This window comes from Chelonoidis abingdonii, chromosome 4 (assembly GCF_003597395.2).
Source record: "Chelonoidis abingdonii isolate Lonesome George chromosome 4, CheloAbing_2.0, whole genome shotgun sequence".
NCBI classification, from domain to species: domain Eukaryota; kingdom Metazoa; phylum Chordata; order Testudines; family Testudinidae; genus Chelonoidis; species Chelonoidis abingdonii.
In genome coordinates, this window is record NC_133772.1 from 130,057,534 (window position 1) to 130,082,883 (window position 25,350).

Here is a 25,350-nt window from a genome sequence, read left to right on the forward strand (position 1 = left end):
GGCGGCGCCTAGCAGCCTATCGTGTCTACCACCGGATGTGAGGAGTAGAGTGTGAGAAGAGTGACTACTGCTCTTCACCTGCCATCAGTGCAGCGCCTTCCGTCTACCAGTTACATTCAGTACACATAGGCGTGGACATAAGACACAGTAGTCAAGGAAGTGATTTCTTTCCCTTTTTTCACGTCGGGCGGGTTGTGGAGTTCGCGAATTAAACTGAGGACGCGTTCGTTCCCTCCGAACACGCCAGACACTGGTGCGTAGCTGAACCTACATACATGGAGCGTGCAGCCAATGGATATCAAAATAATTTTCAGAGACTGCTGTGGACTGTGGGAGAGCTGGAGTCCTCAGTACCCTCCCTCCCTCAATGACGTCCATTGAGTCTCTGGCTTCCGTACGTTGTCACGACACGCTTGAATCCTGGAGTATTTTGTATACAAACGCTTTGAGCTATTTCGTGTCTGTACGGAGGACATGGATACAACAGAGTTGTCTCCCCAACAGCGATCAGTCTAGTATCTTTCCCGTACGTCTATGCTGGAGCTCTTTTTCGATTTCAGACTGCATCGGCCAGCCGTGTGATCAGAGCCTCCACGCTGGGCAAGCAGGAAATGTAATTCAAAAGTTCGCGTGGCTTTTCCTGTTTACCTGCCTGCTGCATCAGAGTTCAGATTGCTGTCCAACGGTCAGTTGCTGACTGGGGATGCCGCCGAGCCAATACGTCGATTTCCGTCACAACGAACCCTAATCCGAGTTATCACTATCGAAATTAGCGCTATCCCTCGTTTGGAGGGAGATCCCACTGTGGACGCGCTAAACCAATTTTATTAGATCTGTTTTGTAATATCGGTTGAAGCTAATTTGAAATAATCGTGCAGTGTAGACGTAGCCTTACTTTCACCACAACAGATCATAACTAAACCTCTGTTCAGCTGAAAGATACAGTATGGTACGGGGATCGTTATTCCTCAATAAATAAAAAAGATACAATTCAGTGTACATCAAAGCAATCTCAGAAGTGCTTGCTATGTTTGAAGATCAGATGTTGGCTTAAAAAAATGCATGACATCCATCGCAGTTAGTTAGAGATCTAACTTTGTATGTGTCGGGATGATAAGTATTACTCTTGAGATGATTTTAACAGTTTTTCCTGTGCTAATAATTTGGGCGCTTCCTCAGAAACAAAGTAATTTATTATTATGTGTTTGTTAATTTATTTATGCAACACTGTAGATAAAGAGAAATAAAAAATGACAGGTGCCTGCCCCAGCTTCATTTTGATTTGCACAAAGCAGTCTTTTTTATTATTATTTCCCCCTTTGAAATGTCAGAACTCCAACATCTATACTTTTTTTAAAAAGCTATTCATGAAAAATAAATATGCAGGACAATGAGGAATGGAAGCAAAATTGGGAGGAAAAATCAGACATATTTAGGCCATTCTGTGCTACTGAAGTTGACAAGACAGCTCTGCACTGAAAGGCTTTCTGTGCTCCGTGCTCAGTTCCCTGCACAGATGCGGTTCAGCAAGCAGACTGGAGCTCTTCTTCTCATCAATGAACCAGCTGCTAGGGCAGATGACTGTGCTTAATTTCAGATCATTTGGTAACTAGGACAGGCAGACGTGTTTTGTGGTTCAGGCTGGGTGACAGACTAAGAACACCATCAATGCAATACAAAATTGCACAGTTGTGAGCAGCTCAGATGTGTTAGGTTGACTCAGGAGGTGAACTCAACTCTGCTCCTTCACTAGGCTGGCACTTGCTTTGTGTGTTTCGGTGTAAGATATGTTTGGTGCAAGAACAGTGCAGGACATTGTGGTTTGTCTTAGCTGGCTTGCCTGCCCCAGCATTGATGATAGCATTCGGAATGCTTTTCACCACACGCTGTTTGCAGGCCTTGTTAGCCCTGCTTCGTCATGTCAGCTGTTTCTCAAATATAAATTATTTCAGTTCAAATGAGGGCTTGGTTTCCAGAGTGGCAAAGAAATGCTGGGGGCATACCAAGGGAGAATCCTCTGCTTCCCTCAATAACTGGTAAATGTGGGGCAGGAAGCAGGTAGATAATGCAGGGAGCACACAGCACACAGGAGTCACAATGCAGGGGAGCAACTTGTCACTGGATCATACTGGTGCTGGAAGGCGGTCTCTGTGGGCGGCTTTAGTGTTTAAAAAAAAAAATTGGGGAAAGGAACTGCCCTTCGGCGGTGGTCTGTTGTCTCAATTTGATGGAGATTGTTAATTTTAATAAAATATCTCATGTCTCATAGTGGGGGCAGCTTGTCTTTGTGACTGAAAAGCTGAATCTCCAGTGGCCCCCTGTTCAGCTTCTGGGCTGTTGGTAGTCCTCACCTACCGGAAGACAGCCCTCTAGAGTCATACACTTTAAGGCCAGAGGGGACCATTATGATCATCTAGTCTGGCCTCCTGCATCAGACAGGCCAGAGAAATCTCACCCAGTAATTTCTGTGTATCAAGGCCATAATGACTTTTCTTTGATCTATAGTATTTATTTAAGGAAGTTATTCACATTCCTAGGTAAATTGTTCCAGTGGTTCATTATCTTTGCAGTTAAAAAAACTGCATCTGAGTTTTAGTCTGAATTTGTCTAGTTTAAGCTTCCAACCACACACACACACTCTCTCTCTCTCTCTCTCTCTGTCTCTGCTACAGCAGCATCTGGTGGTTCAAGCTAATGCGCATGATTCTTGTTTAATAATACCGTGTAGGGTTTCAAATCCTTGGATGCCCATAAGGGACAGAATGTTATAAACCTATAATTAATCTCTATGAATGTATCCATTTAGAACTCCAGTCATTATTGCAATTTCACATAAATCTTAGATTAAAGAAATTCAGGGAGTTTTAGTCAAAAGATGCTTTCAAAGAATAGGTGCTTTTGACTCATCAAAACGTTTTGCTGAGAACTTGTAGACTGAATGATAGATCACAGCATATGGCAAATTTGGTCATCAGTGCATGTGTATGATTTAGCTAGCATGTTAATCAAATGAGTCTCTTGAGGTACATCTGTTTGTTTCTTTTGGTGCATTGGTACCTGGAACAGTTTTCTTAGGCAAGGTAACATTTGATAGCATAATCAGACAGACACTGAGAATATTTTAAGCAACCAGAAACTTGTACATAGCCACAGACAGTTTCAATTTCAAATAGTAATAAATTAACTGTTGCACTGCTGTTGCCTAACTTGACTGAGAACATATAGTTCAACTATTGCTATATTTCAGGTGATTGAGCTAAAACTTTTTCTGTATGTTTGTTTGAACGTGGACGTATCTCGTGCAAACCTTCAGGACATGGCAGCTATTTTAACTCCGATTCAGGAAGTTCAGTAGCTCCTCCTTCTCTTTGCTGGGAGTGAAGTGCATATACCTTGTCAGTTACCTTTCAGAATTGCTTACCAAATCACCTTTCAGAAATATTGAGGAGTAATATAATAATCAGCAAACTTAACAGCAAAACCCAAATGATTGATAAGCCAACTTACATCACAGGAAGGGTCTGATTCTGCCAACAAAAGTCTCATTGGAGTCAGTGGGAGATCTCTCTATGTAGTGAGTTGAATCAGGTCCGGGATGTATTCACCAATGAAATAATCAGTGTAACTCAGATGACGTAATTATTTTACAAGACCATTTCATATTGGAGAGAACAGTGCACCCAATTGTGCACTCAGTAGCCAGGATACTGACTGGTGATTCTTCCTCAGTAGTTACTAATTTTTGCATCCAGCTCTAGATCGGCTTGTTGACTAATCACCAAGACAATTATGGATACATGAGGCTGCAATATTTTATGAGTCACCCTTGCTGACACCTGCCCCAGAATTATGGAGGTGCTGGTCATGACTCCTTCATTAAGCTGGAGTTCTGTTTTGTAGCTAAAGCTGGGATTCAGCCTGTTTTGTGTGGAAAAATAAAGTGTAATTTTCCCATATTTACAGCATTTGCTCTTTAAATACAGAATGAATTTTCTGAGAATTTACAAGAACATCCATTAATTAGTTTGAGTTAAAATTCATTAAAACTGGGTTCTCTAAAAAATGTAGCATGTCAGTCTTTTCTTTATGCTTCTTAATGATAGTGATCTTAATAATGTTACAGCACAGATTCTTCAAACTTTCCAAATAGTTAAAATTAATGAAAATCTTATGCATAGGCCATCTTTTGAAGAAATTGGTTTGTAATCAAGTTAAATTATTAATAATTGTATTTAATTATGTTTATCTAGACTATGGACAGATGAATAGCTTAGGTAACCCTTAAGTGGGGCCATTGTGACATCAGAAGTATCTCAGCCAATCACCACCTTTTGTGTACAATTTTGCCATGCAGTGACACCATGGGAAAGGAGGGAAAATGAATAGCAAATATGTCTAAAAACCAGTTTAATCTATTGTTGTATCACAAACACTAAAATGCCTTCATCGTAACCTCATTGAAGTGTAACCTTCACTTTGAATTTTTTTGGGTTATACTGCTTGGTTTGGGACCATCATAACTTCTCTGGAAAAAAAGTTACTCTCTAATTACTGATAGGTGCTCACCACTTTAATTCCAGTTTCACATAGTTATCTCTAAAATTGTCTCAGGAGATTCTCAAGCTTCAGGCTCCTGAGAGGAAGCAAAGAGATTCCACAGGTCGTGAGGATGAGATGCTCTGCTCATAAGCAATACCAGTCCGTGTATGGCTGATCTTGCATCCATTGACTTCAGTAGTGCAGGATCCGGTATTATGCTGTATCAGGTCTCAGTTAGATTGTTTTTGTTTCTTTCTGGTGGAAACAACCTCAAAGAGAATAGAAATGTGTGCGGGCATGGTGCCTCCCCCCAACTTCTGGTCAGACCTCTGAATTCTACTCTGTTTAGATTCTTATATCATCCTTATCGCCCTAGTATCTGAGTGACTTCTCCGAGTGTATTAAGCTACATGACTCATGTCTGTCCCCTGTCAGTGGTGCATGAGGATAGAACACCTCATGCTCCTTGTGTAGCAGTTGTTGAGGCTTTCAGAGTGGAAGCTGATGGTGGAGGTTGAGAGTGGGGGCTGTGTAGTAGTTTGCTGATCCTCTTCACATCAGTCCAGGATTCCTCTGTGCTCTGCCTTGGCTATAGAGAGATTTTCAGCTGTTTTCTTTAGCTGTGGATGCATTTAACCCCTTTGCAAACAGAACCGCAAAGTGTAACAGGGAAATTCAGCAGCAAAGGAAACATGTGTGTAGCTTCTTGGCAAGTTAAGCTACAGACAGGCAGTTAGTAGCTGCTTTCTTTTTTGTCTGAAATCTGTGATGAAGTATAGTTGTGGATTTCTGCTTTTTATAGATTTCCTTATTATTTTTGTGAATTGCCTTCCTTTGTTTTGTGCTGTGTTACTATTGAGAGAGCCAGCTTGTTCCAGTGGCAAAGCAGAATAGGTCAGTGCTTTAGAGATCGGTACTGATATTTTCCATTGGCCAGATGCTTCTCTTCATTGCATGGTGCCGGAGGGAAACAAAGAAATGTAAGAAGAAGATGGAAATGCCTCGAACCGTGGGATACTGGGGCAATGATTTGAATGACATGCTCTTTTCTTCCAGGAAAAACCTTTGGAAGCACCTGTCCTAATGTGACATAGAGTATATAAAAGTATTTATTAATAATAATAAATAATAATAATAATATGAACAATTTTATTTTACAGGGAAGTGTTTCATATGATGAATGTGTAATTATGCAAAACCCTGGGCATGCAGTGCACTGTAATATCTATCATTATAGTATTTTTTGCTTTTTTCTATCATTATTATTATTATTATTATTATCATCATGATTTATTTTACAGTATTGCATGGAGGCACCATTCAGGGATCTGGGCACGATTGTGCTGAGCACTGGACAAACAGATAACGACAGTCCCTTCCCCCAAGGAGCTGACAGCCTAAGTATATAACAAGAGATAAATGGATACAACAAACACAATGGAGCATAGGAGCCTCTTGAGGCAATTATGATTCATATAAGCAGCTGCTGTTGTAGCACACCAGCTGCCTAAACTTTAAGGGTTTTGTGGGCATCATAGCACAGGTGATTTTTACAGAGATTTGAAGAAGGATAAGGTAGAGGCTCTGATGATTTTTATAGGGGTTTCCTTCCATGGAGAAGGGGCACCATAGGAGCAAGCACAGAGGTGCTTGTGAAAAAAGTTGACTAATGGGCAGATTTCCCTGTAACTGCCCAATAACACACATGCTGTTTTGAATTTAACTACAGCAGGTGGTAACTGTCCAGTTTTTAATGATGCCCAATGCAGAACTATAATAGTGTAGACTGACAGTGGGATATAAATAGTTAATAGAAATAAACACTGGAAAACAAAAAATACGCAGTTTGATCATACAGATGTCTACAGATGTCACCCACTTGGTTTGAGAATATTCCATATACCATACCAAGGATGGAGCTTCTTTAGAGACTGCGCACGTCAGTAGTACTAAATAGGTATCAGGAGTGATGAGTGGTTCTGTTTGATATATTTCCAGTCAGTGAAATAATTGACTCCAACAGGTGATTCACATGTTCTAACTGTACCAAGAACTTTTCAGTCTCTGTGCAGTAGATATGACATGCAAAAGACCCATTAAACTCTAGGGGCCAGTTCACTAACTAGTGTAAATTAGAGCAGTTTATACTACTTTGGATCTGGCCTAGTGTGTAACAAATGCGGGATTGGGGCAAGTGAAATCACAGTAGATAGAATAATAAAAAGTCGGGAAGGAATAAAAGACAGAAAAAGGACTGGTGGGGAAAGGGGAAAAAAGAGGCTGGATGAGAGAATAATAGGGAAAAGAAGACAGGGGTACGTGTGCACTGCAACTACTAAAAACAGTAGTTTGGCTATTGCAGCACTGGTGGAGGCTCAAGCTAGTCACTGAAGCTCAGACCCAGAGCCTTGGGTGACTAGCCCAAGCCTCTGCTGGTGTAGCCACATCCACACTGCTATTTTTAGTGCATGAGCTAGAGCCTTATTCACACGAGTCTGTCTGCCCGGGCTGCGAGGCTCACTCCCAGTGGCAGTGTAACCACACTCAAAGAGTAAATATTCTGCAGAGCCTCCTCGCACAAATGACCCATTAACTTCTAGAGGAGTCCTTTCTGAGGGATCTGCCTCATTTGAATAGGGAAGAAGTAGCAGGGAGATTGGAAAGGGAGGAAAGAGATGATTGGGGAGGATCAGAAGGAGAACTGGAATGATCGGATGATGAAGACAAGAACTGAGAGAGAGCAGATGGGGATTTGAAACAATATATATTTAATTCTAAATCCAGCATGTCAGCTGTTACCTAGTGGTCCAAATTCATCTCTTGCATAACCCCAAGTGACACCAAGGGAAATTTGATCCAATATGTACACAGTCATTTTCACCAGTATGTATTGGCTTCTCTTGTCATTCACAAGCTCTTAATAATGTATTAATGTATTAATTAATTGCACGTGAAAAGTCAGTAAAGCTTGGAGCAAGGTGGTCCAGTGCCTGCAGTTTATTTCTGGTTTTTGCAATACTATTTCAGCAGTGTTTCTTCTCACTGTCCAGACAATGTGTCAGATGATGAAGTTCAGCATTCAAACATTGTGATAGGTTAGGAAGAAGGTCTGATTAAATATTTAAATGGAGAGGCCCAGTTCCCTAACATAGTGGTGTATTGATTACACTTGGTGTAACCTGGCCTGTAGTGGGATGGTAGGTAAGTGCTGATCATGAGAAAGTTGCATAGAGGATTGTTCTAAAGCAGGCGCTGCTATACTATGGTCAGCAGGGAATGGATTTGTCACTGCTTCTGCCTCTGCCACTGTGACTGCGTCATCCTTTGCAGAATGTCGTGTAGGTGATGGAATCTTTTTAATCTGCTGTACCTTGATTTGCATGCCTCTTTCTGACGTGAACTGCTGCCGGAGAGGGGAGCGGTATTTCCTCAAATTGTATAGGTTTGACATGAGTGCATTTTAAAATGGAAACATTCTGCACTTCCATCAGATTCTTGTGGCAAATAGTTCATATGCTTTCAATTGTATTTCATTGTTTTCTTGTCTTTTGTTTTGTTAATTTCGGTAGATTGGTACTAAAATGCTGAGGAGTTACTATTTGATGGAAATGATCCAACCAACTGGACCTTTACATTGACAGGGCTGTTAAACCAGGAGAAATCTATAGTGTACAGTGTATAATAATTACTCTTAGCAGCACATTGGTTTGTTTCTTTCTTTCCTTTTTTTTACTGCATTAAAATATCCTTTTGCTTATGTACCAATGGAATTAGAGCATCATCTTAACAGTACCAAAGTATGATCAAGAACAGCATTTTATACCATCTTTAACTATTAGGATAATGTCTACATTGCAGTAAAAGAGAGGTTAACTGACTCGGACAATCTGGAGGGCTATACAATTGCAGTGCAGACGTTTGGGCTCGGGTGGGTGAGGCGGGTAGGGTCACAGTGGAGACATACCCTTTATGTCCTCCTCCTACAAAGTGCTGAGCTTCTCCTGGAAGCTGCCCTGCACACTCCACTCCTCTTGACTTCATTGGAGTTGAGGGATTGGGCCCTTAGGCTGTAGAAATTCAAACCATTTAAGGAATGTATCTAGATTGAGGGGGGGCAGTTCTTGCACCCATTGAAGCAAATGAAAGTTTTGCCTTTCACTTCAGTGTGAGCTGGGTCAAGTCCTAAATTAGCATTTTTCCTAATATTTTTTATGAGTGGCCTGTTTTGTTTTTTATCTTGGAGTAGTAATTTGTTCAAAGTTGCACTTACAAGGCACACTCAGCTTCAAACATGAAAAACCATATGTGATCTCTGGATCTTGTGACAAAGTTCCTCCTCTACCTTGGTGGGTCCTGCGCTTCTTGGCAGATTTGCTCACCTCAGTGATCTTCCCCACAGTGTGGGTCAACTCCTCCTGTGTCTGATCAGGAGTTGGGAGGTTTGGGGGGAACCCAGGCCCGCTCTCTACTCCGGGTTCCAGCCCAGAGCCCTGTGGATCGCAGCTGTCTATAGTGCCTCCTGTAACAGCTGCAGGACAGCTACAACTCCCTAGGCTACTTCCCCATGGCCTCCTCCAAACACCTTCTTTATCTTCACCACAGGACCTTCTTCCAGGTGTCTGATAATGCTTGTCCTCCTCAATCCTCCAGCAGTACACTCTCTCACTCTCAGCTCCTTGCCTTCTTGCTCCCAGCTCCTCACTCGCACTCCTTCTCCTCTGGCTCCCCCCTGCCTGACTGGAGTGAGCTCCTTTTTAAAACCAGGTGCCCTGATTAGCCTGCCCTGATTGGCTGCAGGTGTTCTAATCAAAGTTCTCCACTGCCTTCTAGAAAGATCTTAATTGGCTCCAGGTGCCTTGATTAACCTGGAGCAACTGCCATTTGGTTACCATGGTCCTAGGGATTTGTTTAGGTTGGGGCTAACATACCTGTTTCTCAGTACTTTACTGTAGCCATCTGGCCTTGCCCCATCACAATATATACCAATCTAAGGCCATTTTCCTGCAATAGTCCTCCAGATCCCTGCACCTGTCAGTATGGTCCCATTGGCTTGAATAGGACACTGGGCAGGCGTCTGTGCTCGCTGATCCTAATGCAGAATTATGATTAAAGTCTGGTCAAAAATTGTCCAATGTCTTTTCCACAAATGAAAGTTCACTGTACCTTTTTCACTGCACTCTTATTATTAATTATTTGTACTGCAATACAGTATTTGTATTGAGCTGTGGGACAAGAGGGGCTTTGCTGGTGTACAAGTACATGCTAAAAGATTTTTCCTGCCCTAGAAAGTTTACAGCCTCAATAGACAAGACAAAACAGCATTTGGAAAGGGAAATGGAGGCTCAGAGAAGTGGCATGATTTATGCAAGGTCACACAGCAGGCCAGTGAGTAAGCTGGGAGTAGCATGCTGGTCTCCTGATTCCCAAGCCAATGCCCCATCCATGAGCCCACAGTGCCTCTGATAGATAATATAACTGCACCATGCTTTTCTCTGTCAGGGTGTTATAAATCTTAGTGTATGTTAAGCAAAACTAGAGAGGTGATCAATCACTGGCGTTTATAAACTGTTGATTAACCAAAATATAAATTCTGAAGGCCCATCCTTGGTATAACTCCATAGGCTTAATTGGAATTACACATACGCACTGGGCTTCTCTGCTGGCCAAATCGAGGGGCAGTGATCGATCCAGCGGGGGTCAATTTATCGCGTCTACTATAGACACAGTAAATCGACCGCCAATCGCTCTAGCATCGACTCTGGTACTCCACCTCAACGAGATGCACGAGGGGAATTGACGGGATAGTATCTTCCGTCGACACACTACAGTGAAGACACCGCGGTAAGTAGATCTAAGTGCATCAACTTCAGCTATGTTATTCAGGTAGCTGAAGCTGCATAACTTAGATCAGTCTTCTCCTTCTCCCCTCCCCCGGTAGTGTAGACCAGCCCACTGTCTTGCTCCACTGTATTTCAGCTGACATTTGTAACATATCACGTTTATGTTATACAAGAGGAAGTCAGTCACACAGGGCTTGGTCCTGCACTCATTTAAGCCAGTGGTAAAGCTGCCCGTGTTTCAGAATCAGGCTGCACAGTATTATTTTCTTAGCCACATTAGGCCTATTGACTCCTGCTGCAGCTCCTCTTAAGTTAATACACCTCTACCCCATTATAACGCCACCCGATATAACGCAAATTCAGATATAAGGCAGTAAAGCAGCACTCCGGGGGGCAGAGCTGCGCATTCCAGTGGATCAAAGCAAGTTTGATATAATGCGGTTTCACCTATACGCGATAAGATTTTTTTTGGCTCCCGAGGACAGCGTTATATCGAGGAAGAGGTGTACCGTTATACCATACAGGAGTCTGGCCCATTCTTACCAAAGCAAAATAAACAGTTCAGGTATGCACTAAAATAAAATCCATGTATATGCAATTATAATGCAAAATAATTGATTTAATTCAAACATTAAGGACTATGTGCTGACTGCAAGGCACAGCCCTCAGTGAGGGCACTGTGGTGGTGCCTGCCGTGGCTGGCTCTTCTGCAGGTGTTGTGCCTCAGGGAGGCAGCTCTGCGGTTCTGGAAGAGTGTGATTGCTGAGCTGAGGCATGATATGCATTGCCCTGCATGGAGCAGGCTCCTCGGGCCTCAGTGCACGTGGGGAGTGGGCTACTGGCTTCCATTGCTCCTCAGCCTCTTTGGAGAGTCTCACACTAGACCAGCATTTCTCACCCACCAGGGGCTTTTCTTGTGGCCACAGCCTCCTGGGTGGTGGTGGTGGTGGGGAGTAATGGCCCCTCCTGTTCCCAGGTGCTCTTGGATGCACTGCCTTGGTGTTGGTTGCTGGGCCTGCCATCAGGGGTTTGGCCCTGCCCTCCTCTGGAGACACCTGGGGCACAACGCTGGAGAAGTAAGCAACTGGTGAGTTCCTCACCTTCCCAGGGGCGGTGGGGCTCATGCTTTGGGCTTCAGCCCCAGGCTCCGGCCGCATGGCTTTGGACTCTGTCCCTGGGCTCCATCCTCCGGCTGCAGGGCTTTGGGCTGTGGCCATGGGGCTTCAGGCTCCAGTCCCCTGCTGCCTCCCCTAACCACCTCCATCACTCTTGGCCCCTGCTGCCTCCCCCAACCCTCCATGCAGGGCTTAATTTGTCCCCAGGTTTGCCAGGGCTGAATAAGTCTGCTGTGAAAACTGATACTTGTATGTTTGTTAATATCACTTTTCACAAAAGACTTAATAGCTGGCAATAAATAAATTACAATGATTTGGATGTGTATGTGCACATATTTGTTTGGTTTTGCTAAAGTTAATTAAGTATTTTAGGAAAAAGTGTGAAAGCAGCCACCAGCCAGAGTTGGTGGCCGCACTCTGAGGCCACCCAAAAATTTATCCTGAGAACCCCTGCATTAGACTTGCTTGGGCTCCTTGATTGGGCCAGTCCTTCATATAGAGGAAGGGAAGGGAAGGCAAGGCGCTGAGTGTTGCCAGCTCTCTTGATTTTATTGCAGGTTTGCTGTTTTTCTTAAAGCAAACACAGGGAGGAAAAAACTTTTGTTAAAAAAAAAAAAAAAAAATTCTAGCATTCCTCATTGCAGGAAAACAGCTTGAAAACATGAACCCTAAAGGTTCAGAAGCCACAAGAGAGATACAAACAACCAAAATATTCTTTTTCTAAAATCTCATGAGTTTTAAGTCAGTCTCATGATTGTGGGGCCTGACTTATGATTTCTGAACCCTTTACGTTGATATTACTGGCTTCTTGTGCTGCCGCCGCCTTCTGTGGATGTGTTAATGAAGCCAGATCCAAAGGAACCCTCGTCCCAGAATTAATTAACCAGAGCAGAGTGACTTTGTTTTTTAAAAGGAGGTGGTCTTCCATAGGCTAAACACTCACAATCTATGATTTAGTAAACTTCTCTTAGGAACCTTTTGATGGTCCTGCCATAAATGTAACTTAACATTTAACTGATTGAGGTGCTTATGTTCCATAAAGCCGTCTATGGAAACAAGGGCATTTCTATAAATGTAGCAAAGTTTCAGCCTCTCTTCCTAGCAGGAAGGAGTTGCTAACTGTTGTTCCACTGCTCAGTGTTCTAGTAACAGGTGGCAAACCTGTATTAGCCTGTATTTCATTAGGACATAATTGAACAGTTGCTGAATTATTTGTTTCTGGCTCAGGGCTTTACACAGCAAAATAATACTCCTGGGGTGCTCCGGTTCCACCTTGCCATGAACTCTGCTGAATGTGTTTTCTGCATTCATCTCACCAATCCCTCACTATTTCACAGCTTATGCACACCGTGGGCCTGATTCTGCTACTACACACCAATATAACTCCATTTACTTCAATGGATCTACTCCTTTTTATACAGTACAAGCACAGAATCAGGCCCTGGCCCGTTTCATAAAGGGCTGTGTCCATACAGTGGTTTTCATGTTCAGTAATATACAATGACAAATCTAGTACTGTCCTTTTGCAGCATAATGGACAGGAAAGTTTGTGTTTCTTAATACTAGTTCTTCTGGGGGAGGGGAGGTTAATGAAGATAAGTGTCACATGGAAAAGGTACAGAACCACCAAAAACTTTGCCTTCTGCAGTGAGGAAAATTTTGATTTCAGTTGCACTGATGTATATCCAGAGTCACTCCATTGACTTCAGGAACTGGAAGCACTCTAGATTTGTACTGGTTTAGGTGAGAGCACAATCTTCCTCTGTATTCTTTGCAGTCCTGTTTTAGCTGCTTGACTCTTATGTGAGAGGTAACCGTATCTCATATTGACTGGGCAGATGCTGCTAGGATGAAGTGGGCTTGACCAGTGTCCCTAATGTATTAAATATGAATAGTATCTCTTACCACAGGGCACCTACATCTGCTTAGTTTCAGAATCTACTTTATCACAGAGGCATCTTTATTGTGTTCACAGCAAACAAAATTCACAGGTTCCCTCATGATTTTCTCTTCTACGTAATTAATTAAACCACTAATGTATAGGACTAGAAATTCCTATGCCAGGACAATGACTGATAATTGTTTTAATACTTACCTCACTGTGTGTGTATCTGTCGTAGCTTCCTACTCAGATTTGAACCTTAGCGTTCATAAAATGAGAAGCTAGCATGAACCCTCTAAGCTTAATTACCAGCTTAGATCTGATATCGCTACCACCAGCCAAGGATTCCAGGGCTTGGCTCCCTCTGGTCTCCCCAAAACCTTCTCTGGGGGACCCCCAAGACTCAGATGCCCTGAGTCTCACAACAAAGGGAAAACAACCTCCTCCCCTTGTTTACCTCATCCCGGCTCCTCTCCTGGTCTGACGATATGTTACTTACTCCTGACTTTTAGATAGAGAGCAATTCACCTCCCACCCTTCTTTCCCTTGAGGTGCACGGGTTTCACTCCGTATCTTAACCACAGAGAATTGTCTTCCTTCGTTAAGAAAACTCAAACAGGTCTTAAAAAGAAAGCCTTATATAAAAAGAAAGAACAACACATAAACATAGTCTCTGTATCAGGTTGACAATACAGGGTCAATTGCTTAAAAGAAAAAATGAATAAACAACCTTATTCAAAAAAGAAATACAATTTAAACATTCCAGCAACTACACACATGTAAATACAAAAACAATATAAAAACCTATATTGTCTTATACTTGTACCTACAACTGGGAAACAGAAGATAGATAGAAAGATCCCTCTCATAGCCGAGAGACAGACAAAAGACCCCCACCCAAACATTCCCTCCCTGAGTTTTGAAAAATCCGGTTTCCTGATTGGTCCTCTGGTCAGGTGTTTGGTTCCCTTCATTAACCCTTTACAGGTAAAAGAAACATTAACCCTTAGCTATCTGTTTATGACAGTATCTATCACAACAGATTTAATATTCATAAGCCCAAATAAATTTGTTAGTCTCTAAGGTGCCACAAGTACTCCTTGTTCTTTCTTCTGGCAGTTGAGCACACTAGGCCAATAACTTGCTGGTATATTCACTACTATTTCTTTATTGTGGGATTCTCCTCTTTTGAGCATCCTAGATTTGCTCTCGTGCCCAATACTCTTTGAGCTTTTAGCACATTAGGAGCCATATTTTCAAAAAATGGATCCTTTCGTGCACCTTTTTTTTTAAATAAAACTGTACACACATTTGTGTGTACATTTGCACTTGCAAAGGATGCAGTATCATGGTTAGAGTGGGGAACTGCCAGATAGGGCTGCAGGCTTTGTATTCTCAGCTTTGTCTCTGCCTTAGGCATTGTCTACACGAGAAAATTGCACAGGTTTAATTTAAATCAGATTTTAAGCTAGTTGTTAAACTGATGCAAACACCTCTATGGACACTCTTATTTCAGTTTAAAATGAGCTTCCTTTGAGTTAGCTTTAACTGATTTCTAATTAGCCTAAGCTAAACTGAAGTAAGTCTGGTTTAAACCAAAATAAGAGTATCCACACAATCTTTTGTACTGGCTTAACTAAATGAGTTTAAAATCACACCTGTCATTAAACTGGGGCAAACTTTCTTGAGTAGATGAGGCCTTAGTATAGCATTGATTATGTCATTTAACTTTTTCTGCACTCAGGATTGCTGAAGCTACTTTAACACTTGTAAAGTGTTTTGTCATCCTGAGAGGGAAAGTGCCACAGATGTGTAGATGATATTATAGTATTTATTCAATATGAAAAGTGCTGTGTAAAATCAAGTTCTACCCTGCAACGTTATTTAAAAGCAATTAGGGAAGCAAGCATCCATGCAGTATTTGTTTTAATGTATGTAAGTTCTGTGTCTAATGTCTCAGTATAACTTTGATTTACATAATAAGAAGAAAACACCTAGACAAAGCCTTAGGTAACCTGTGACATTGTTAATATTACAACAAAACCCCAGCAGTATTAAAATAATTCAGAATGGAACTCTGCCTGCCAGCAAGCCACCTACAAAAAAGCTTCCTTTCATCATTCTGGAGAGCAGTATCCAAAAAACCCATCAAACAGGTGTCTCTTTGCAGCATGTCTGGAAGGTTGCCAAATTTGGGCTGTTTCCAGTCTAGAGGATCTAGAGTCCTCGGAGAGAATGCCCTGCCAGCCAACCCCTCTCTTCAATAATGAGGGTGATCCAGCTCAGGCCCTTGCTGACCTCAGCTGCAGCAGTATGACACGGGGAGAAAGGCTGTCTCCAGACTGTGCCCCAGGTAAGCCATCCCTAGGGCTTAATAGGTCATAACCAACACCTTAACCCCCACTCAGAGACTGATGGGAAGCCAATGTTGATCCCAAAGCACTGATATCAGGTGCTCGCTCAAGATGCAGTGCTCAGTAAGTGAGCTGTTGTGTTCTTTACCAGCTTCAGTCTCCAAATGATTTTAAGGAGTAGTCCCATGTAGAGTAGATTGCAATCATCTAATCTGGAAGGCACACATGCATGGGTAATAATGGCAAAGTTCACATCTGAAAGAAAAGTTTCCAACCTCTTGGACAGAGGCAGATGGTAAAAATCTGACTAGGTCATTGCTGTAGTATGCTCTTCAAACAGCAGCTTGGGTCTAATATCACCCCTGCATTGTAAACCCTAGTAACTAAGGGTGGACATACTCTCTCAGGCAAAGGGACTGATCTTATCTCTTCCATCTCCTCCAGCTGCGTCCGCCAACTCACCATCATAACCTCAGTCTTGTCTGATTGAACCTCAGCCAGCTTGCTCTCATCCATGCTCCAGTCTCAACTAGCCTTGTCTAAAGTGCTGTGTATGAGGTGTTCCGATGTCACAGTGAAGGGGCTAATTTAGAGCCTAGATAGGAAGTAATTCCTCTCAGCTTCTCAGGTGAAGTGAAGAGGCTGTGATTGGGGAGACAAAATCCAGCCCCCAACCCAGGTCCTGGGCATGGGCCTGCAGCATAGCACCTCTGCAGCTGCTGCTTGAGCCCATTGGCTTCAATCCTCCAGCGCCACTTGTGTGGTGAACTAGGGCCACTATATTAATTTATATGTGGATCCCATGACCTTGTCATTAGCCCACCACTATGACCACTCTCGCCACACTGTCTGTGTTTTGCTAGCACAGTGATCCATCCCCTGCATAGTCGGTATTGGTGTGGAGGCTCCAGTGTGAAGCTGCTGGGCTGACTTACAAAAATCAGTGTCAAAACTCGAGTGGTTGGGAAAATTCTCATTTGATAAAGCCAAAAAATTTTATGACATTTTATTAATTTGGATGAAATTTTGTTCAGAAAAAAAGATGGGGGGAGGAGAAAGCATTTTTGAAAATGTTAAAACTTACCATTTTCTGAATGAAAAGGTTTGATTTTTATTTCATCTGGAAATGACTTTTTGTTTTTAAATGTATTTTATGTTAGATTAAATATCAAAACAAATGAAACGTTTTGAATTTACTGAAACAACACATTTGAGTTGACTGATTTGGGGGGGGGGGCGGATTTTGTTTTGAAAAAAAAAAAATCAAAATTTTGCCTTTTTATCCTGATTTTAGACCAAACAAAATCCCAAAATCTTGAAATTCTTTGAGGACAGAAAATCTGTTTCCTGACCAGCTCTAGGCAAAACTATGGTTGGCTTAGGTGAGAGTTCCTGTTTCTCTGAACCCAGGTTCATGGATATTCAGAAAAATGATTGTGGTTTGCTGTTTTCTTAAGTATGTCCAGGGTCAGGTAGCGCTTGCATCAGTAAACACACACAAAAGAGAAGAATACAAAAACTGTGTTAGGAAAAACACTGCTTGAAATTGTGGGTTGTTCTCACAGAAAACAATAAGAGGGCTCCTTCCTGCAAAGGCTGTCCATTCAGAGTCAATGCAAGCAGTAGCACATAAGTTCTCTCAGAAACAGCTGTCTAGCTTTGATCTCATTTACTGACTAGTTTTCTGAGTCAAAACCAATAACAATATCTCTCCCCCTGCAATGGCAAAGTGCAGGGGTAATGAAATAGCCAGGTTTTACTGACAAAGTTCAATAGAAACCGGCAAAAATACGCAGTAAGACCCACAGTCGGAATAACCTTGGTAACAGTATTATACTGCAGAGAGTTCCCATTCAAGCCCTGTTAGTTCAGTCAGGGAAAAGGCAAAAGCTGTACAAAAGGTGGCGAGCAGCGTCAGCACCCGAAAGTTGCATTGTTAAATTATAACTAGGCCAGACGCAGTGCTGCTGGGACTATCAATAGCACGCAGGGCCAAGGCCGATGAGGAAGAAACCAGCCAGTGTCAGGAACTGATGTGAAAACAGCAAATGTTTTCTGGGTCAGGAAATATTATGGGTAATTGTTATCAAACAAAATGGGGAACAAAACTAATACGGAAATTTTCCAGTGTCTGAACACCCAAAAATAGGCCTAGAGCTCAGTCACAAGATGTTCATATAAAATGCAATAAATTATTACAAATCAAAGAGGCATGGGAACATCAGACACCAGCAATATATCTCCTGAATTAATTGATAAAAACGTAGATTGCAGCAGCTATGAAACTGAAACAGTGTAGGAACTGAAGGTTCCTGGCTAACCTAATTCCCTTTTGACAGTACAAGGACTAATGATCTCACGTTGCAGTGGGGGAGCTTTAGGTTGGATATTAGGAAAAACTTTTTCATTAGGAGGATGGTGAAGCACTAGAATGGGTTACCTAGGGAGGTGGTAGAATCTCCTTCCTTAGGGGTTTTTAAGGTCAGGCTTGACAAAGCTCTGGCTGGGATCATTTAGTTGGGGATTGCTCCTGCTTTGAGCAGGGGATTAGACTAGGTGATTTCCTGAGGTCCCTTCCAGCCCTGATATTCTGTAGTCATTGTATTCAGTCACACCTGCAGAGGGTGTTCCCAAAAGCTGTCAGGGTAGGAGGTAAATCACATTGCAACTTGAGGGATGTTTATATGGGGATGTCGTTACCAGCTGCATTCATTGCTCATGTCTGTTCATATTTAAAAAGCACATGAAAATGTGAGCAGTTAAATGCAGATATTTCAATTTAAGCTATTGTCTGTGATCTGTCTCCTGCAGCACATGCATATATGAAATCAAAATCAGGCTGTTGTTAAAATAATCCCTGCCTTCAACATTTGTGTGAGCTTTGGCAGAGCACATTAGAAAACAAAAACAAGACCAGGGATGAGGAGAGCACTAGAGCAGTATGACTCCACCATTGTGGATTGTAAGACCCTTGCAAACTTTTAATCAGACTTTGGTTTGCAGGGGTTTGCAAGGAATTCAAACTTGAAGCAAAACTCATCCAGAACCACAGTTTCCCATGATAATCCCGCCAGGTTTACCAGAAGCTCAGTCCAGGTTTGTAAACTTATTGGAAAACCTGACCTAAATGTTGGGTTTTGAATAAAATTGGATGAATTTTTGTCAGTTTTGCAATGAAGGTTTCTCATTACCCTAGAAAACAGCCATTTCTGCCTATATAAGAAGATCAGAGCTGGAATTATTTGGTGATGCTTGTGTATAATCCTTTTAAGGGAGGCAGTGGGGGAAGTGGAGGGGAAGAAACCGAGTTGGTATGTTCCCCCTCTATGGTCTACACCAGTAGGTGGGGATGCCATGGCAACAAAAGCCTCAGAGGCTCAATATCCCCAGTTATCCCAAGATAGCCCTCTGAAGGACTTCCCCCCAGCTCTCATGTCCAGACCGCTGCCTACCCCCAATCTCCAGATTTGGCAGTAATGCAGACTGGAATCCATGTTCCCCCTGGCTAGGGTGAACCTTGTGTCATAAACAGATAGCTAAGGGTTAATGTTTCTTTTGCCCTGTAAAGGGTTAACAAAGGGAACCAAACACCTGACCAGAGGACCAATCAGGAAACCAGATTTTTCGAAGCTCAGGGAGGGAAGTTTTTGGGTGTGGGTTCTTTGTTCTGTCTGTGCTCTCTCGTCTATGAGAGTGATTCCTATCTCCAGGTTTCTAATCTTCTGTTTCCAAGTTGTGAGTACAAAGGTAGAAAAACAATAGGCTTATACTGGGTTTTTTTGTATTTACATGTGTGTAGTTTGCTGGAATGTTTTAAATTGTATATCTTCTTGGATAAGGCTGTTTATTCATTTTTCTTTTAAGCAATTGACCCTGTATATTGTCAGCCTTGATACAGAGACCATTTTTATGTCTTTTTCTTTCTTTTAAGCTTTCTTTAAAGACCTGTTGGATTTTTTTTCTAGTTAGAACTCACTCTGTGCCAGGGTTACGGTGGAGAGGAAGGAACAGGAGGGAAGGGAAATCTCTTTGTGTCAGAGTTGCAAAGCTTACCTTTGCAGGGACTCTGACTGAGGGTGAAAGAAACTGATCTCTCTGTGTTTGCATTTCAAGGATTGAAATAGGGTGATCGTCCAGGGCCATCCAGGGAGGAGCCTGGGGAGGAAATAAAGAGGAGACAAGGGGAGGGGGTTATTTCCCTTTGTTGTAGACTCAGGGCATCTGAGTCTTGGGGTCCCCCAGGGAAGGTTTTGGGGAGACCAGAGTGCGCCAGACACTGGGAATTCTGGCTGGTGGCAGCGCTATCAGATCCAAGCTGGTAATTAAGCTTGGAGGGTTCATGCAGGCACCCACATTTTGGACGCTAAGGTTCAGAACTGGGACTTATGCTTATGATACCTTGTGACTAGGGTATGTAGCAAGCATTAATGCTGGTTCGAGCAGCATTATCTTTCCGCAAATTTTAATATCATTCTGCAGTCTTTTTATTTTGCAGGAGAGAGGAGACAAATAAGCCACCCAGTCCAATTTCATTTTCACTGCTAAGCATACCCCTCTCTTGCCACACATCTAGTAGGATGTATGGAATTTCTGCAGAGTTTTTCATAGTCATGTTTCCTCTGTGCACCACCTAACCATGGAGTGGAGCAGAGTAGCATAGGGGATTAAGTCATTCCGTACTGACATTTCCTTGCTGGCCTTCACTGACAGTGACATATTATGCATCTCAGTGATCAAGTCAGTTTCATGCTACTACCGCAAAAATGTAATTCTTTTACAAAATTCAATAATAGCAAAAGCACTGCATGTTGTTAAAAGTAGCTTGAGGGGGATATTGGGTCAAGCACAAACTTTTTATGCAAAAGAGAACTGACCTGTGCAGCAAAAGGAGTAAAAGTTTGTTGGAAAACATTTAAAGCCATGGAGGATCTTTTTCTCTCCAAAGACTTTCCTACATTATCCTACAGTGCAGGGATTTCTATCTGAGAACTTAACTCTGTTTTGCAGACACATTGTAATCTTACACTTACAGCATTAATTGTCACAATATCCCAAGACATCTGACAGAGAACTAATGGAACTTTTTGAGGTCTGTGACAATGTGCAATGAGCATCTGAAATGACCATCTGGCCCTTTAAATTAATATACATGTAAATTCCACACCACCTTTATGGAAGATGTGTGTGAGAGAGAATGTAAGTTGTTTGCTTAAATCCTGAATAACTTCTTCTCATCTGACTTTTTCTTTTGCATATGTACGAAGGCCATTTCTTAAGATGTTATAGAGAATTTGTCAGTTTCAACAGATACGTGTTTTTAATGAGGAATAAAACATCTTCATTTTAAGCACATTACACAGTTAACAAATAAAAGAAAACATGATGCCAATTAAAACTCTTTAAGTAGGATCTTAAATAAGAGCCCCTGCTATATGTAAAAAATAATGTAAGGGGGTGTTAATGTACAGAAAAGAGGAATATAGAGCCCTCATCGAGGAGATGAAATCAGGTTATATTAATATAATTAAGCAAAAAAGAAATTAAAAATAGAGTTGGCAGAATTCACTTCAGTCTGTTCCATACTCGAAGGGCTAGAGCTACATAGAATGATTTTTGAGATAAAGGGATAGATTTTTAAAACCTGGCCATGTTTTTCTGTCTACAAATGTGTGGGCTATTGACCTGTGAGCCCAGCCTGATTCTGGAGAGGTTTCAAGAACTTCATTCAGATATTGTGTATAAAAGTGCTTTTATTAGTTATAAGTGATGCCAGTATAGCTAAAACGCAAGTAGGGGACCATACAATATGAGTATTCATATTAAGGACTAGGTGTGCCAATAAGCTGCAGCCTAGGGATGCCTAGTAGTTACAGTTTTGTTAGCATAAGAAGCATCAAGACTTAGCATAAGTGACCTACGGCAGTGGTTCTCAAGCAGGGGTACACGTACCCTTGGGGGAAAGCAGAGCTCTTCCAAGAGGTCCAACTCATCTAGATATTTGCATCGTTTTATAACAGGCTACACAAAAAGCACTAGCAAAGTCAGTACAAACTAACATTTCTTACAGACAATGACTTGTTTATACTGCTCTATATACTATACACTGAAATGTAAGTACTATATTTATATACCAGTTGATTTATTTTGTAATTATCTGATAAAAATGAGAAAGTCAGCAATTTTTCAGTAAGTGTCTTGTGACACTTCAGTTTTTTTATGTCTGATTTTGAAAGGAAGTAATTTTTAAGTGAGGTGAAACTTGGGGATCCACAGGATGAATCAGGCTCCTGAAAGGGGTATATCAGTCTGGGAAGGCTGAGAGCCACGGAGCTAGGGTTATAATGTTTAGCAATAAGTGCCCTGTTGTAAACACGTGAACAGCAAGATTGGGTTAAGTTGGAAAATAACCAAATCACAGGTGGGTTTTGAGCAACATGTACCCTCACAGTTACCTGCATTGACCCACTGGAAATATTGGGAAAGGTGTTTGATGCTGATGCAAATATATCGATGCATCTAGCTCTAGCGTATGGCAACAACTAGAACCCCTAATTGTGGTTACCTGAAAAGCTACTTATGGACAGGGGCTGAGACCAGGGCCGGCTCCAGGTCTTTTACTGCCCCAAGCAAAAAAAAAAAAAAGGGCCAGAGTGCCATCCCTTGAAAAGTGCCACCCCAAGCACATGCTTGGGATGCTGGTGCCAGCCCTGGCTGAGACTTAGTTAACTGTGGCCACAGATATGTAAATGTGTGAATTAAGAGGTGTAACACCTGATTAGTACTGATGGGTTCATCTTATTGTGGTGGTCTCCATTTACTTTTCTGTCCAAAGTGAATCACCAGGGATGACACAAAATGGCAAAAGCCATAGTATGGTCATGCCAGGGCTCTCCACTGACCTTGTTACTTCAAATGGTCCCCATAAAGTTGTAAGTATGAACAATAGGAGATTGTAAGAATGAAAAATGCAGGAAACCACTTTACTTATCTAATTCTTATACTTACACGTTTATTAATTTTTCTGATTTCAGTTATATTTGTCTGTATTAGCTAACGCTCATAAAGTTTGTGTGTGTTCACCGATCTCATCTTCTTCATTAACTCGAAGTATCTGCCTGAATAAAGAGCCTGTTATTTGTGAGAGGTGCAATTTGCTCTCTAAAATTATCCCAGTGTCCAGGGTGCAGTTGATGTAACTGTGGCCTCAACCCTGCAAACACCCATGTGCATAACTAAAAACATGAGTCAAAGTTAAGCACATATGTTTGCAGAATTGTATGCTTCTGAGTACCTACTTGATATGCAAGTAGAATCAACTTGCTAGATGTTCATCTGGCAGAAAGTTTCAGCCCAACTTGCAAATCGAGTTGCTCCATACCAATCGTAGAAGAATTTCTGCAGCCTGCTTTCCACAAATAGTTACAACTTCTTTAAAAAATTGTGCAGAAAAGAAAAGAAATTTGGCTTCTTTTCTGGGGTTTTTGGTTTTTTTTGGTTTGGTTTGATTTTGATACAGTCTGATCCTGGTTTTCTTCTGCACTACAAATGTACATGTTAGCCAAATAAGGCATGTTATTTCATTTGCATAGGCAGCTAACTTCAGAAAAAGATTCTTGCTGATGTACCAGATTAATACAGTGTTCATTAACCATTTCTGGGTGTCCTGACTCAGTTTATTCTCGAGGAGTTGCAGTTGTTTCTGCTGTCTCTCACCCTCACTCTTTCTCTCTGGCTTGCATGAACGTTGGCACTTAGCCTGAACGTGCATGTGTTCATTCATTTTGCCAATTAGAATGCAGAAGTTAGCATGGTAGTCTGGTTTTTTTCCCCAAGTGAAATTTCCTTGTTAGTATTACCGTCAAATCTCACCAGGGCTTTTCAAAGTGGAGTCCTGTTACTTGATGACGGATACGCAGGCCTCTGAAAATCTAACCATAACCTCTAGAATGTCTGCAGCCAAATGAATGTTTAATGAAACATATAACAGGTATGTATATATCTAGAGAGAGTGTATGAATTTAAAACCTGGATCCAGATCACCAGCATCCCTGAGCTAGAGGGAAATTTGGATCCATAACAAAACTTTATGGATGGTACCATATATTTCATCCAAACCTGGTCATATTGTGTAAGAGTTTAGATCCAGATCCAAACTTTGCTGTTTGGGTGTATTGCTAGCATTAATACCATGATGAGATCAGTGTGTTAACCTGTAGAACCATGTGATAACTTGCATTTATCTTGTACCCTGGACACCTCGCATATGCTCTGCCCACTAATTTATCTCCGTCAGGTCTGTTTCTAAAACCCAAAGTATCCTAGTAGCTTTCCATAAGGCTCTCTTCAAAACCAAAAGCATTCTTTCCACATTATGTTTTTATTTTGTTCCCTGGAAATTGTGGCATTTCCCACAAAATTACACTAGCCAAAGGCCCAGGACAGGGAGTATCCAGTCCTGCATTGGTAACAGATTTAACGAATGGGAACTTGATCCTGTTTGAAGCGAAGAGTTCCCCTCCCTTCTCCACCGGCTTTCTAATGGAATGCAGCTCTGGGGAAAGATGTTCAGAAATGACTAGTGTTTGTGTATGCCTCAGCTTTGGCTGCCCAATTTGAGACACCTTTAAGCAGCCTGTTTATCACGAAGTGCTGAGCACCCACTCTCTGAAAATCAGGCCCCTTTAAAGTATCTCAGTGACATCAACATATAAGGCACCCACTCTTCTGAAAATCTTTGCCATAGTTTCTTGCTCTAGCGAGTTGTGAGATATTGGGCCTTAAAATCACAGCAGTATGAGTTTCAGAAAAGCTAAGAGTTTTTTTTGATTTTGTCTCCCTCTGGGTATGTCTACACAGCAAACTAAAACCAGCGGCTGGCCCATGCCACCCGACTCGGGTTGCAGGGTTGTTTCATTGCTGTGAAGACTTCCGGACTCTGGCTGCAGCCCAGGCTCTAGGACCCTGTGAGGTGAGAGGGTCCTAGACCTCAGGCTCCAGTCTGAGCCCAGAAGTCTGCACAGCAATGAAACAGCTCTACAGCCCGAGCCCTGTGAGCCTGAGTCGGTTAGCACAGGCCAACTGCAGGTAGACATAGCCTCTGAATCCTTGAGCACAGTTGAATTAATGACACTGAGGAAACCTGTCTTTACAAACAGTACCAACAGTTTTTAAACCTTTTATAAAATAATTTTTCAGTAGAATCTGCTGTGTCATAGGAAAGTACATGATTATGTGAGGTGAGCTAAATGGGTGCCAATAAAACCTTTTGATGTCCTCTTTAACTCACTCCTGGCTTTTCCTCCTGTCAGTGATCATCAAAAACTCAGGCCTATAAAACTCTTATGCCACATCACCCCATTATGTACATTATGTAAATTCTATATGTGTTTATGTCCGGAATATGCAGATATGGACACCCAGACATCCACAATATATTATTGCTGTCAGTAGTACAGACTGCTGTAGTTAAGCTTGCTAATCAATTTCCATTATACCATCTTTTTTTCATACACTTGTATAACCCTTCTGCCCCTCTGAGTTGGCAGCAACAAGGGCCTGGTTCAGTATCCAGGGGTTCCGTTTCAATAACACCATGCATAACCGGCTCGAGCCCCCACCCA

At 42.0% G+C, this 25,350-nt stretch overlaps 1 protein-coding gene across 4 annotated transcripts in view; it reads left to right on the forward strand.

Moving 5' to 3' along the window:
• The window catches only part of EVL (Enah/Vasp-like), a 247,198-nt gene that overhangs the window by 191,271 nt on the left and 30,577 nt on the right, over positions 1 to 25,350 (forward strand). The gene's annotated exons all lie outside the window — the stretch shown is intronic.